Source organism: Gossypium hirsutum, chromosome A06, assembly GCF_007990345.1.
Source record: "Gossypium hirsutum isolate 1008001.06 chromosome A06, Gossypium_hirsutum_v2.1, whole genome shotgun sequence".
Lineage (NCBI taxonomy): Eukaryota > Viridiplantae > Streptophyta > Magnoliopsida > Malvales > Malvaceae > Gossypium > Gossypium hirsutum.
This window is the reverse complement of record NC_053429.1, coordinates 54,728,589-54,742,386: the sequence shown is the minus strand read 5'-3', so window position 1 is coordinate 54,742,386 and position 13,798 is coordinate 54,728,589. Positions and strand designations below refer to the sequence as shown.

At 33.1% G+C, this 13,798-nt stretch overlaps 1 non-coding gene across 1 annotated transcript; it reads left to right on the top strand.

Annotated features, from left to right (window-relative positions):
- Positions 1-9,015: 9,015 nt before the first annotated feature.
- LOC121231368 (small nucleolar RNA R71) lies at positions 9,016-9,121 on the top strand. Its single transcript, XR_005929428.1, has one exon. It is a non-coding gene; the product is annotated as a small nucleolar RNA R71 (small nucleolar RNA).
- The last annotated feature ends 4,677 nt before the right edge of the window (positions 9,122-13,798 follow it).

Genomic DNA, 13,798 nt, shown 5'->3' with positions numbered 1-13,798 from the left:
ACCCAAATTAACCTTTTTTTTGCAATAATTTTACATCAAATCCTTGAAACTTTACTATTTTAACAATTTAGTCCTTGATTAGAAAATTCATAAAAAATTACTTAATAAAATACTTTTAGATAACAGATAATATCTCAAATTCGTCATTTAACATAAAAAATCACAAGGTTAATCTTCAAAATCTTTAACAGTTTCAAATCGAAGGTACGAGCTAGCGGACCTAGTTGCAACGATCTCAAAAACATAACAATTAAAAGAAAGAGATGAAAAATGGCTTACCATGCAACGGTATAGCCATAGCCGAATGTTAAAGCATAAAAATGCTGTATTTTGGTGGTGAACAAGCCAAATGAATAAGAAAACTTTATGTTTTCTTATTATTATATTTTTAACCTTTATTCTTTATTTTAATAATAAAATTACTTATAAAACTTATAAAATTAAAAGAAATTAAAAATTAAACCGTCCACCATCTTACGAATGGGTAATTTACCCATTAAGGCCATTTGATTATGATTATTTAATCAATTAAAACCTTTAAACTAATAGGATTGACCTTTTCAACTTTTACGATTTACTCCTTTTTGCTTAAGTAACTATTGAAACATTAAAATTTTTCAACGAAACTTTAATACCACCTTAATTACAATCCATAAATATTTATAAACATATTTATGGCTTGGTTTATAACAATGAGTGGAACGACGAAAATGTGCAAGTCTACACAATCGAAACAAGAAATAAAGTGACAAGTAAATGTCGAGTTATCATACCCACAAGGACTGTGAAAAGAATTATTTATGAATGCAATTAAAAAAACTTTGGTGAAGAAAAATATTTTGATTTGAGGAGGTGAATAAAAACTAAGATTTTTAACTAAGTAAAATAAATAAAAAGAAAATAAAAGTTCCAATGCATGATTTCAAAAGATGATATCAAGATGACATAATTGTGCTAGATTAATTACATTTCTTAAGTTAGAATTATTAAACTCGTGTTTTTGTTGTTACGAATGAATACACGCCAACTCGGTAATTTGGTAACTTATGAACATACTTACCTACCAAAATCCATTTATCTCTTAACCATATATCTACGTCAATTCAACCGATTAAACAAATTTTAATAAGAAAATGTGTTAATGCACATACGTACTTATGAAATTAAAATAATCTCTTGTACATATCTCTATGCCGATTCAAACAATTAATTCAATCCCATAAGCACATAAAAGATTCCGTGAGGTAACAATGTATTTCTACCTTGAAATAGTTTACTCACAATAATCTTGCAAGTTATGCAAGGCTAATGTATCGTTAGATACTGTTCCTAATTTAACCCTCAGCTACCTTAGATGATTTAACATACACTGATTAAGAATCGTGTCAATTAATTACAATTTCAATCCGTTTAAATAATTAATTCATTAGTTACCTTACAATTGTAATGCAAGAATAACTTATCCATGGTTTTATTTAATCAAACATCTTACCGAGGCCTATAATAACACAAACACAATTTGAACAAATTAAGTAGACAAAGTGCAATCAACTTAACACGAATTAAATTTAAGCCATATTAATTAAATTAAACATATCAACATCACAAATATTCATACACATGTTCATCATAACAACAAAAAAATTAAAAGGATAGGGTAAAAGAATCAAATCCGGTGTTTTCTCCGTGGCTTGACTAGTTTGCTCCACTCCTCCTTCTCCGCTTGTTCTTGTCAAACCAAGGCTTCTACAAACACTTGAATGCTGCTCCAAATGGTGGCTGATTGAATCTTTTTCAAGAGGTGAAATCGGAAAGGGAATAGGGGAAGAAAGTGAAGAAAAATGGAAGGGAATAAAGAGAGAAAAATGATAGAGAAGTGAAGAGATGAGAAGAGTTTAGATGTGTTTGAAGTGAGCAGCCAAGGGGAGTATTTATAGGTTGAAAATACTGCTAAAAATAGCCAAAATAAGCATCCAAAGAGTCCGCCCATGGCCGGCCACACATGTGGCATGTTTGAAGATTTTGAACATGCTATTTTTAGGTAGGGGAAATCTTGAATGCATGAATAGTGGAGGGGTTTGAATGCAAATTGAAGGAGTCTTCAAGGGTAATTTTGCAAGCCAAATAATCAGCCAAACAAGCTGATTGGGTCAGCATGTGGGATGTTTTTGGGCTGCCCAGTGCCCGGTTGGATCGATTTTCTCGGTTCAGCTCAACTGGGCCTCTTTTCATAATTAATTAATAATAATTTATTTAAGCCAAATTAAATTTGAATAAAATTAAAATTAATTATATTATGAATTGATACACATAATTTGGACTGTCTTAGGCTGAAAAGTTAATTTGCCTTGATGTTTCAAAATTACTTCTCGGTTTTGCGCTTCTAGTAGTGTCTGCCGAGCTATTTTTTGCCCTTTGTACGAATTTGTAAAAAATGATCAAAATTAATAAAAAATTATTATAAAATTAATTAAAATTAAAAATTTTAATAATTTAAGTAAAATTTAATTATTTTATAATAATTATATATTTTTTTACAAGAATTTTACCGAAACTGCATGAATTTGAGTTAAAAGGGGCATGAAATAGTGTGTATATTTTCGTGTTTCCACACCCCCAAACTTAATTCATTGCTCGTCTCGAGTAACGCACAAATTGAAAAGAATTTTTTTAGAAACACCTTTGAAAATTTCCTTCAAAACGACGTTCTTCCCAGAATTATGAATTTGGTATACTAATGCTCAAGAGCAAGAATTTTGAGATTTACACTACTTAAGTATACATATCATTCAAATTAATCTCAATTATTCTTATGATAGAAAAAATAGACTAAATGCTTCCTAATAAAGACATGTTAAATCCCTACCAATTTGATTTTATTCCCTTATTCAAGATTAAGCTGCAATTATTAAGTTTAACTTATGCCTTCTTATGTTGAACATAGCAATTTCTCTCCATAGGTCTTTAAAAAGGTTGTAACGTGGCTAGGCTAGGCGTAGGTAAAAGATAGATAAATTTAGCTAAAAACCCTAGACTCAACTTCAATTGAACCGTTGGAATAATTACCTTCAATACACCAACTTAATTTGCTTTCACATGCTCTTTTGTACATCTATTTTCTTTCAAGTACATATGCACTTTTTTGTTCTTTTTCTTTTCTTTTTTAACAAGCATTTTATTGTATGTATTACAATTTGTTTTTGAGCATTTGATACTTCTTTTCAACTCTCCCAAACTTATTTTCAAAGAATGTTCTGAATAGTACCGAGTCTAGTGTTTGGGGCAATTTCAAGATAATTAAGAGAAAAGTGATGGCTAAAAAATTAGGCCATATAGTCTCAAAGTCGGGTTTCAAGGGATAAAATTTCATCAAGGTGGCTTGAAAGGCTCAAACGGTCCAAATAAAAGTTGTCTAAATCATTTTCAACATTCCATGCTTCCTAGGATTTGACCTCAAGAAACTACTAAGTCAGTTCTACATACTTAAACTTTAATGTATGCCTATCTTTCTTAAAGAACCAACAATTTCATGGTATGATTTGCATGCTTTATTAAGAGTACATTTATGTCATAATTCAACTAGCATAACAATTATTGAAATAATAGAATTTTATTCACACTGAAGTTTAGCATACTTAACAAAATTTCAAATTTTTGAACAAAATATACCCTAATCATAATTAAAAGAAAAATTATTCTGAGAGGAAATAATTTCAATTTTTCGGTCCCCCTACTTAAGATGAACAATGTCCTCGTTGTTAGAAGTGAATAGATACTATACATCAGGTAGGATTCTAGAAAAGAGGAGGTGAGTCAATTTGATTGCTTAAGCATCAAGCTCTCTCTAGATCCAATCTTAGACATGTATATATCTATTGCCACACTTTGTACTTTACAACTTGTTCATTTTTATTTATGATTTCCACCTCTTGTTTTATTATGCTAAAAATAAAAATCCTAATAGAACCTAACCTAAAACATTAAATAACCTAGGAAAGAAAATGAAATAAAGTAAAGATCCCCCCTTTTTATTTATTTGCAGATCCCTTAGAATCTGACTCATCTTCTTCCTTCCTCGACATTGGAGTCCATAGCTCGAGTATAAAGTCTGGAAATTCATGCACAAAAGTAAATGTGTTATGAAATATATATTTTAAATGCATATCTAATTGAGTCATCCCGTATTTTTTAGTATCTCCAATAATCTTATTGCTGCAACTACATGTGTTGTAGCATAGCCATTATACCCAAACTGTTCACTTTGTGGAATGGTGCTAGATAAAGGGACTCTTAGCATCAAACTTAAGAAATCTGTTAAGGGTGGCTTCAGTTTTGGCCAGGTGGGTAAGTAGCTGAAGGTAAGGTTTAGAGTTGAAGAGGGTGATAGGTTTAAGGGTAGTTTAAGTGCGGTAGTTGGTGACTTCGAAAGAAGGTGTTTGGGGTGGTGATTCAGTGTAACACCCCTCACCCATATTCAACGCCGGAATAAGGTTACGAAGTGTTAACCGACTTATAAAATAATTAAACATCCACTTAGCATATGTTTTCAAAATTCCAGCATTCATCATTCAATTTCAAACATTTTGTCCCTAATACGAGCTTACAATGCCCTAAACATACATTGGGAGTGGTTCGAGACTACACCGATAACTTTGAAACTTGTTAAACACTTAAGAAATTTTATCAAAAACAGGGAACACACACCCGTGTGGCTAAGTTGTGTGTCTCACACAGCCAAGAGAGACGCCCATGTCACAGGTCGTATAGACATTTGAAATGAGAGCACATGGCCATGTCCCAGCTCGTGTCCAATCCCATGTAACTCTCTGACTTGGGTTACACAGGCCATACACACGCTCGTGTGGCTAGCCTGTGTGCCCTAAAAATGGCCATAAATGCCTGTGTTCTAGGCCTTGTGCTAGGTCGTGCCAAACCTATAGGGTATATTGACTTGTGACACATGGCCAAATCACACGCCCGTGTGTGAGGCTGTGTGGAGTATACTGACTTCGTTTCAAATTCAACACCATGGGACACATGGCCGTGTAACATGATCGTGTGTCGCACACGATTGAGATACACGCCTGTGTCTCTAGCCGTGTGGAAAAAAATAGGCTATTTACCAAGCCATTTTGCCACCCAAAATACATGTACCTACACCACCATTCAAAGGCACCAACACAAGGCATAATAGTCATTTAATCAACCTCATATCAAGCATATCCCATACCATTTCATTATCCATCAATACAAATCATAAACTACCACAATATGCCATCTAATTTCATACCTAATTCACATATACCATTCAATTAACTATACTCTCCCAAATATGCATCTTTTAGCATAGTTTCACAAACAAACCAATATCCAAAATTCATCCACAACCATCAACCAACACATTAAACAAGACATAAACATAAATATACATAAACTTGATTCAAAAATACCAAAATAGACCAAAATAAGCCATCACCCATGGCTATATATACATACCAAAACATAAACATTTACAATGCCCAATTCATATGGCCAAAATCATTATCAAGTCATAACCAAAATGACCAAAGTCCCTATACATGCCATATACTTAAAATACCATATGAAATAAACATAGAAAAATAAACAAAGTAAGCTTTATAGCTTAGTAAGCTCATATGAAATAAACTCATCATAACCATAAACACATGATTCAACAATTGATTATAAATACATGTATTCAAATCAATTTCCAAACTTTTCAATTACTCATTTACAAAATAACATATCTTCTTCACCATTTTCTCGATTCAAAGCTAATATGATTTATATACATACCTGTACCATCTCGTACCAATTTCATTCCCAAACTCATCATTCATTTTCCCGTCGAACCTTTCGGAAAAGAAGTCGGATACTCAGGAGTCTCACACAATAACTACCTATACCAGCCTGAAGCCAAATCAAGGTAACTTATATCCAAAATACTGATATCATGGCCCGAGGCCAAATTAAGGTAACTTATATCCAACATACTGATATCATGGCCCGAAGCCAAATCAGCTGATATTCATGGCCCGAAGCCGAATCAATGTATCCCCTAATGACATGTCACTAGTATCCTAAACTATTCCTAAGGTTCAACCGGGATTTTGAATACCGAATTACCATCGAGTCATTGTCGAACTTATCTGAAATCTCATATTCACAATTTATACAATATAAAATCATTTAAAATACACTCATAATGAAATTAATCACATAAGAACTTACCTCAAACATGAAAATGATGAAATAAGTCGATTAATCGATAAATTTAGTTTCCCCTGATCTAAATCCGAATTTCGTTTTTCTTGATAATTGTGCTAGGAGATGAATGAATGCTTCAAGCCCTAAAATGGCTTTCTTCTTTGTTAAATTCGGCTAGGAAGAATATGATAATGAAAGGCAATTGTGTTTTATTTAATTTATTAACCTTATTTACTTAATTACCTATTTAACTTTATTACTAATTCAAAATTTCAATTACGCCATGCCATTATCATCCACTATCATAATAAAGGTCTAATTACCACTTAAGGACCTTAAATTTAAGGTTCTATATCTATTAAACACCTTTAGCTAATAGAACACAAGTTTTACTCTTTACACAATTTAGTCCTTTTTGTCAAATAAACTAATCAAACAATAAAATTTCTAAATGAAACTTTCACACAATCATTAAATCATGCTATAAACATTAAAATAATAATAATATAAATATTTTGACCTCAGATTTGTGGTTTTGAAACCACTATTCTGATTTGACTAAAAACTGGTTGTTACATTCAGGGAGTTAAGGGCTGCAACATTAAGGGGTTAAGTGAGATGCACTTTTGGGCTACTTGGGAGTGGTGGTGGAGCAAAGTAAGGGGTATATGTTTTTTTTGGAAAAGGGTTGAACATTTCCCTTCTTAGTAGTATCTTAAGCCCAATGGTAGCTCCTTTTTGGATCCTAAGCTTTTGTACTAAAAATAAAGTAAAAAAAACTCAAAGAAATTAGTGCTTGGGTTAAAAGTTGACCCTTTATTTAACAAAACAAATCCTTAAATTCTTTGGGCTACTTAGGAAAATATTTTTTTGAAAAATTACATTAAATTGAACTCCCAGGAAAAACTGGAGGGGTCATGGATGGTCCCGCTTAATTCCTAATCTCCTAGACAGAGTTTTAATTAATGTAGTGAACCAAAGAAAATTTTATCTAAGTCTACCATTTTATTCAAATGAGAAAAAAATAAAAAATATAAAATAACGATAGAGAAAGTGAAGAGAACTCTCTCCATTTTATTCAAGATCGTCATGGACCATGGTGGTGTCAAATGGCCATTTGTCATACCAACCAGAACCATTTAGGAAGAAATCATATTTTTTCCCATCAAATCTGTCCAATATCTTATTAAGGAAAGAAAACCTAGAATGGCCTTTCTTGGTGGTCTTTTTTAACTTCATGTAATTCCTACAAATCATCCAACCCATGACTCGAATATTTGCAATAATCCATCCAACACCCTTTTTGTACTTTTCCAAAACAACAAATGACTCTTCTTCTTCATTCTTGGTGAACTCAACTGAAATCATGATAGGTAAAAATGGATATAAACCCAAATAATCATATTTCAAATGAAGAGGCAAAGTCTTCAGTTCCAATTCGACTGGCTCTTCAATCGACACTTCTGGTTGTGTGTACTCCCGAGATAATAACTCTAATGATTCTAGTGGAACTTCCTGAGTGAATCCCTTCATTTTAGCTTCTAACAAAGCCAAACATTCCTCGTCTTCATCATCACTTTGTGAATCCGCTAGAGAATACATTCTAATGGATCATCTACAAAATTGACCTCCAGCTTTGTAGAAGCCAGCAATCCCATCTTGGAAATAGCAGAATAGTCTTCAACTACACTTGGGGATTTAGCAGCATCGAAGTCATTAAAAGTCACCTTGTCATCAAAAATTTCTTTCAACTAAGTATCTAGTTTTTGCTTTTGGAATCGTTGAGGATATTGAAATGGTAGAATCTTAGCTTTGATCAAACAACTCTTATGTGGAAAATTTTCAGCATCTGACAAGGGTGTTAGATAATCAGAACTAACTAGTTTAGAGTTTACCACATCAAGGATCACTGAACCTGACTTCTGTGATATAGGAGTTTCAATACTTGGTTGAACTTCCTCTTTGTCTTTAGCTACAACAGACTCATCTTGAACCTCAAACACCTTGGACTCCAATGTCTTTCCACTTGGTAAAGAGACTGCTTTGCAATGTTCTTTGCCCAAAATTTTTGGATTTTCTATGTCGCTTGGCCAAATACCTTAGGGTTTATTTCGAAGTTCATTAGTTAGCTAACCTATTTGATTCTCCAGATTTCTTAAAGTGGTACCATTCTTCGCTATGTATGCCTTCAGCAAATTCTCAAGATCACTTGAAGATTCAGTTGGTGGGGGTTGTTGCACTTGTTGAGAATATTCCAACGGATAATTTGGTCGAAATGGCATAACAGAGTCACTATGGTCTGCCCATTGATTACTCCATGGAGATATTGGATGATTCTACTATGAAGAGCTGTAAAAAAATTGATTGTGGACCATTCCAATTTTGATTTCCCATGTAATAATTTGACCATTGATTCGATGGGAAATTTTCAAAGAAATGGCCATCTCCATAGTATTCACAAGAAATATTCTCGAACTAGTTTAGCTGTTGGCCTAACAGATTACCATTGAAACCATTAATAATTATGTTCTTAAGCATAGAAGACATAGAGGGTACATAGGCTGCCAAAAAAGCAAGTGTGTCCGCTTCATGTACTCCTACTGCTCGTCTTTCTGAGGCTACTCGGTTGGTGGCAATTGATAGTTATCGCTGGCAATTCTTTCAATAATCTCGTAATGATCGTTATAAGACTTAGAAAGAAGGGCTCCATTTGCCTAAACATCCACCATCATTCTAGTATGAATATTGATACCAATATAGAAAGTCTCTATTTAAACGCAGCAAGGAATGCCGTGATAAGGGCACTTTCGTAATAACTCATTCAACCGCTCCCATGCCTCATATAAAGATTCTTCATCAAGTTGCTGAATGAAGTGATTTCATTTCGGACCTTGGCAGTTAAAGATGGAGGGAAATATTTCATTAAGAAACGTTCAACCAACTCTTGCCATATAGTTATTGAACCAAACAGTCGGGAGTTCAACCACGCTCGTGCTCTATCTCTTAAGGAGTATGGAAATAATCTCAGTCTCAAGGCGTCCTCAGTACCCCGACTAGTTTAAATAAGTCACTCACTTCCATGAATAGCAGAAGATGAAGATGTGGATCTTTAGTAGGAATCCCACTAAATTGACCCATATTTTGCAACATTTGGAACATGACCTACTTCAGCTCGAATTATTGTGCCTCAATTTTGAGTCTCCTAATACTCGAATTAAGCTCGTTGAATAGAGGATTGGCATATTATTGGATGGCACAATTTCTATCATTGGCAACAATGATCGGATTGTGAGTATTATAAAGCGAATGTTCCTCCAGGATTTTAGTTTGGATTTTTAAAATTCATATCTTTGGTCCTTCTTTTGTTCACTTGTCGTCTCCTTTTTCAAAAGGTCATTTCAATTTCAGGGTTTATAGTGAGTAAGTCAATAATTTGACTAGTACTCATAAACACCTGAAACAAACACAAAAAAAATGGAATTAAAATTTAACAGAAAAAATAGACCAAAATACAAAATTAACAATTTCACAAATAATGTCTTTTAAAACAGTCCTCGGCAACGGCACCAAAAACTTGGAACGATGAAAATGTGCAAGTGTACACAATTGCAACAAGTAATAAAGTGTCAAGTAAATGTCGAGTTATCATACCCATAGGGACTGTGAAAAGAATTATTTATAAATGCAATTAAAAACACTTTGGTGAAGAAAAATATTTTGATTTGAGGAGGTGATTAAAAACTAAGATTTTTAACTAAGTAAAATAAATAAAAATAAAATAAAAGTTCCAATGCACAATTTCAAAAGATGGTTTTAATCAGGATGACATAATTGTGCTAGATTAATTACATTTCTTAACTTAAAATTATTAAACTCATGTTAATGTTGTTCCGAATAAATTCACGGCAACTCGGTAATTTGCTAACTTATGAACATACTTGCCTACCAAAATCCATTTATCTCTTGACTATATCTCTACGTCAATTCAACCGATTAAACAAATTTTAATAAGCAAATGTGTTAATGCACATACATACTTAAGAAATTAAAATAATCTCTTGTACATATCTCTATGCCAATTCAAACAATTAATTAAATCTCATAAGCACATAAAAGATTATATGAGGTAACAATGTATTTCTATCTTGAAACATTTTAATCTCAATAATCTTGCAAGTTATGCAAGGCTAATGTATCGTTAGATACTGTTGCTAATTTAACCCTCGGCTACCTTAGATGATTAAACATGCACTGATTAAGTATCGTGTCAATTAATTACAATTTGAATCTGTTTAAATAATTAATTCATTAGTTACCTTAAAATTGTAATGCAAGAATAACTTAGCCATGGTTTTATTTAATCAAACATCTTACCGAGGCCTATAATAACACAAACACAATTTGAACAAATTAAGTAGACAAAATGCAATCAACTTAACATGAATTAAATTTAAGCCATATTAATTAAATTCAACATATCAACGTCACAAATATTCATATACATGTTCATCATAACAACAATAAAATTAAAAGGATAGGGTACAAGAATCAAATTCGGTGTTTTCTTCGTGGCTTGACTAGTTTGCTCCACTCATCCTTCTCCGCTTGTTCTTGTCGAACCGAGGCTTCTATGAAAAATTGAATTCTTCTCCAAATAGTGGTTGATTGACTCTTTTTCAAGAGGTGAAATCGACAAGGGAATAGGGGAAGAAAGTGAAGAACAATGGAAGGGAATGAAGAGAGGAAAATGAGAGAGAAGTGAATAGATGAGAAGAGTTGAGAGATGTTTGGAGTGAGCAGAAAATGGGGGTATTTATAGGTTGAGAGGGCTGCTAAAAATAGCCAAAATCAGCATCCAAAGAGTCCCCCCCATGGCCAGCCACACATGTGGCATTTTTGAAGATTTCGAACATGCTATTTTTATGTAGGGCTAAATCTTGAAAGGCATGAATAGTGGAGGGGTTTGAATGAAGATTGAAGGAGTATTCAAGGGCCATTTTTCAAACCAAATAATCAAAAAAACAAGCTAATTGGTTCAGCATGTGGGATAGTTTTGGGCTGCCCAGTGCCCGATTGGATTAGTTTTCTCGTTTCAGCTCAACTGGGCCCCTTTTCATAATCAATTAATAATAATCTATTTAACCCAAATTAAATTGGATTAAAATTTAAAGTAATTATATTATGAATTGATACACATAAATTGGAACATCTTAGGATGAAAAATTAATTTGCCTTGATGCTTCAAAATTGCTTCTCGTTTTTGCGCTTCTAGTAGTGTCTGCCGAGCCGTTTTTTGCCCTTTGTGCAAATCTGTCGAAAATGATCAATATTAAAGAAAATTTATTATAAAATTAAGTAAAATTCATCATGTTTATAATTTAAGTAAAATTTAATTATTTTATGATAATTATATATTTTTCGACAAGAATTTTACTGAAACTGCATGAATTTGAGTTAAAAAGGGCATTAAAAAAGTGTATATTTTCGTGTTTCCAATGAGGTCCTGATACCTCATTTTATAAAATCACTTGACCTTAGGGTCTTACCACTTGAACTTAATGAATCATCAATATAACAAAAATCACTATATCAAAAACCTTTTTAAAACCATATTTGACTTGTAAATATTAAATAATAATATTTACGAACTTACTATCGAATTTGGTGGCCTCGAAACCATTGTTTATTACACCACTGAAAAATGGGTTGTCACACTTGCCATATGATATTTCAAGTGAATTATGTGTTAATGCACTAACATGTGTTGTTGATGGTGCTTAGGCTTGTATCAAGCTTATGTTTGGATTATATCATGTTTAATCTTAATGTTATGCATTGAAATGGTAAGTTATGTTCATGTTTTACGAACTTACTAAGTAGTATATGCTTACATAGTTTTCTTTCCTATGTTTTATAGTTAATCAGAAGCTTGTTCAGTTTGGAAGCTAGCCGAAGATCTATCACATATCCAGGATTATATCTGTAGTTTTTCGATGTTTTGGCCAAGGCTATAATGGCATGTATAGGTGGACTTGTGTTTGAATTTTAGTTGAGAAGTTTGGCATGTATATGTTATTTTGGTTGATGTACTTTTGGTATTTATGGTTCCTTGTTGATATGTGTTAATAAGGCTAAGTTATGATGCATGAAAGATATCGTTCAAATGGTAAATTATTTAAAGTGCTAATGGTTATGTTTGAGGTATGATTTGGTAAAAGTTGAGTGATTTTTGATGGTAGAAATGTGATCAAGTATATGCATGTTAGCTTTTGAGGTGCCTTGTATGGCATATTGGTTGAATGATAGTGTCTATTGAATTGGTCATTTTATGCATGTTTTGGTAAGGTTTTGGGGCTTTCAAGTTGTGCATAAAATGTTTTTAGGTATATGTTTGTGTTGGTGATGGAAATGGTTTGATTTTGGTCAATTTCATGTCCACACAGCCTGAGACACAAGCGTGCAACTCAACCATGTGTGACACATAGCCATGCATTACGACCATGTGTCCCTATTAGGTTTTATGGTTTGCAAGTCAGGCAGTTACATAGCCTAGCAGACGACCTGGAACATTGGCATGTGTGGCCATTTTGAGAGTTACACGGCCTGGCACATGGGCATGTGGCTTGGCCGTGTGACCCAACTTTGAAATTTACATGGGCACAGACATAGGCTGGGATACAGCCGTGTGTCCCTATTTTGATTGTTACATGGCCTTGCCGCATAGGCATGCGACCCTTGCAGTTTAATTTTTCCAACTATTTCTTAAATGTTCCAGATATTTCCAATTTAGTCTCGAATTGTTTCTTCAAGTGTTTTTAAGGCCACTAAGGCTCAGTTAAGGGTATGCAAGTAATTTATTAGATTATGATATGTTTATATTAATGTTTCCAAACGTATGTTTTGTGTTACGTTTATACGGTAATGCTTTGTAACCCTATTTCTACGATGGATACGGGTTAGGGATGTTACATAGATTCAACTCTGTTTGTGTCATTAAGTATTTTAGACTTTTGTGATTAGTATAAACATAGCATTTCTCACCATATAGATAATGACACTAAAATTTCAATGCAAAATCAACTACAACTAACTTAAGATCATGCATCGGGTAATTCTTTTCGTGAGTTTTAAGCTGTCTAGAAACATATGCAATCACCTTGCCTTCCTGCATTAAAACACATCCCAAACCATTCAAAGAAGCGTCATTGTAAACAATAAATTCTTTTCTAGATTCAGGCTGTGTCCATACTGGTGCCTTAGTCAACATATTTTTCAACTGATCAAAACTTTGCTAACATTTCTCAGACCATACAAAGCTAACATCTTTCTATAATAGTTTCGTCATAGGTAATGCTATTATCGAAAGGTTCTTAACAAACCGTCGATAATATCTGGCTAATCACAAGAAACTACGCTCTTTAGAAATGTTTTACGAAGGTTTCTAGTTTAGAATAGAAGAAATCTTACTCGGGCTAATCCATATCCCTTCAACCGAAATCACATGACCGAGAAATTTGACTTCTTTGAGCCAAAATTCACATTTACTAAAATTTGCGTACAATTACTTTTC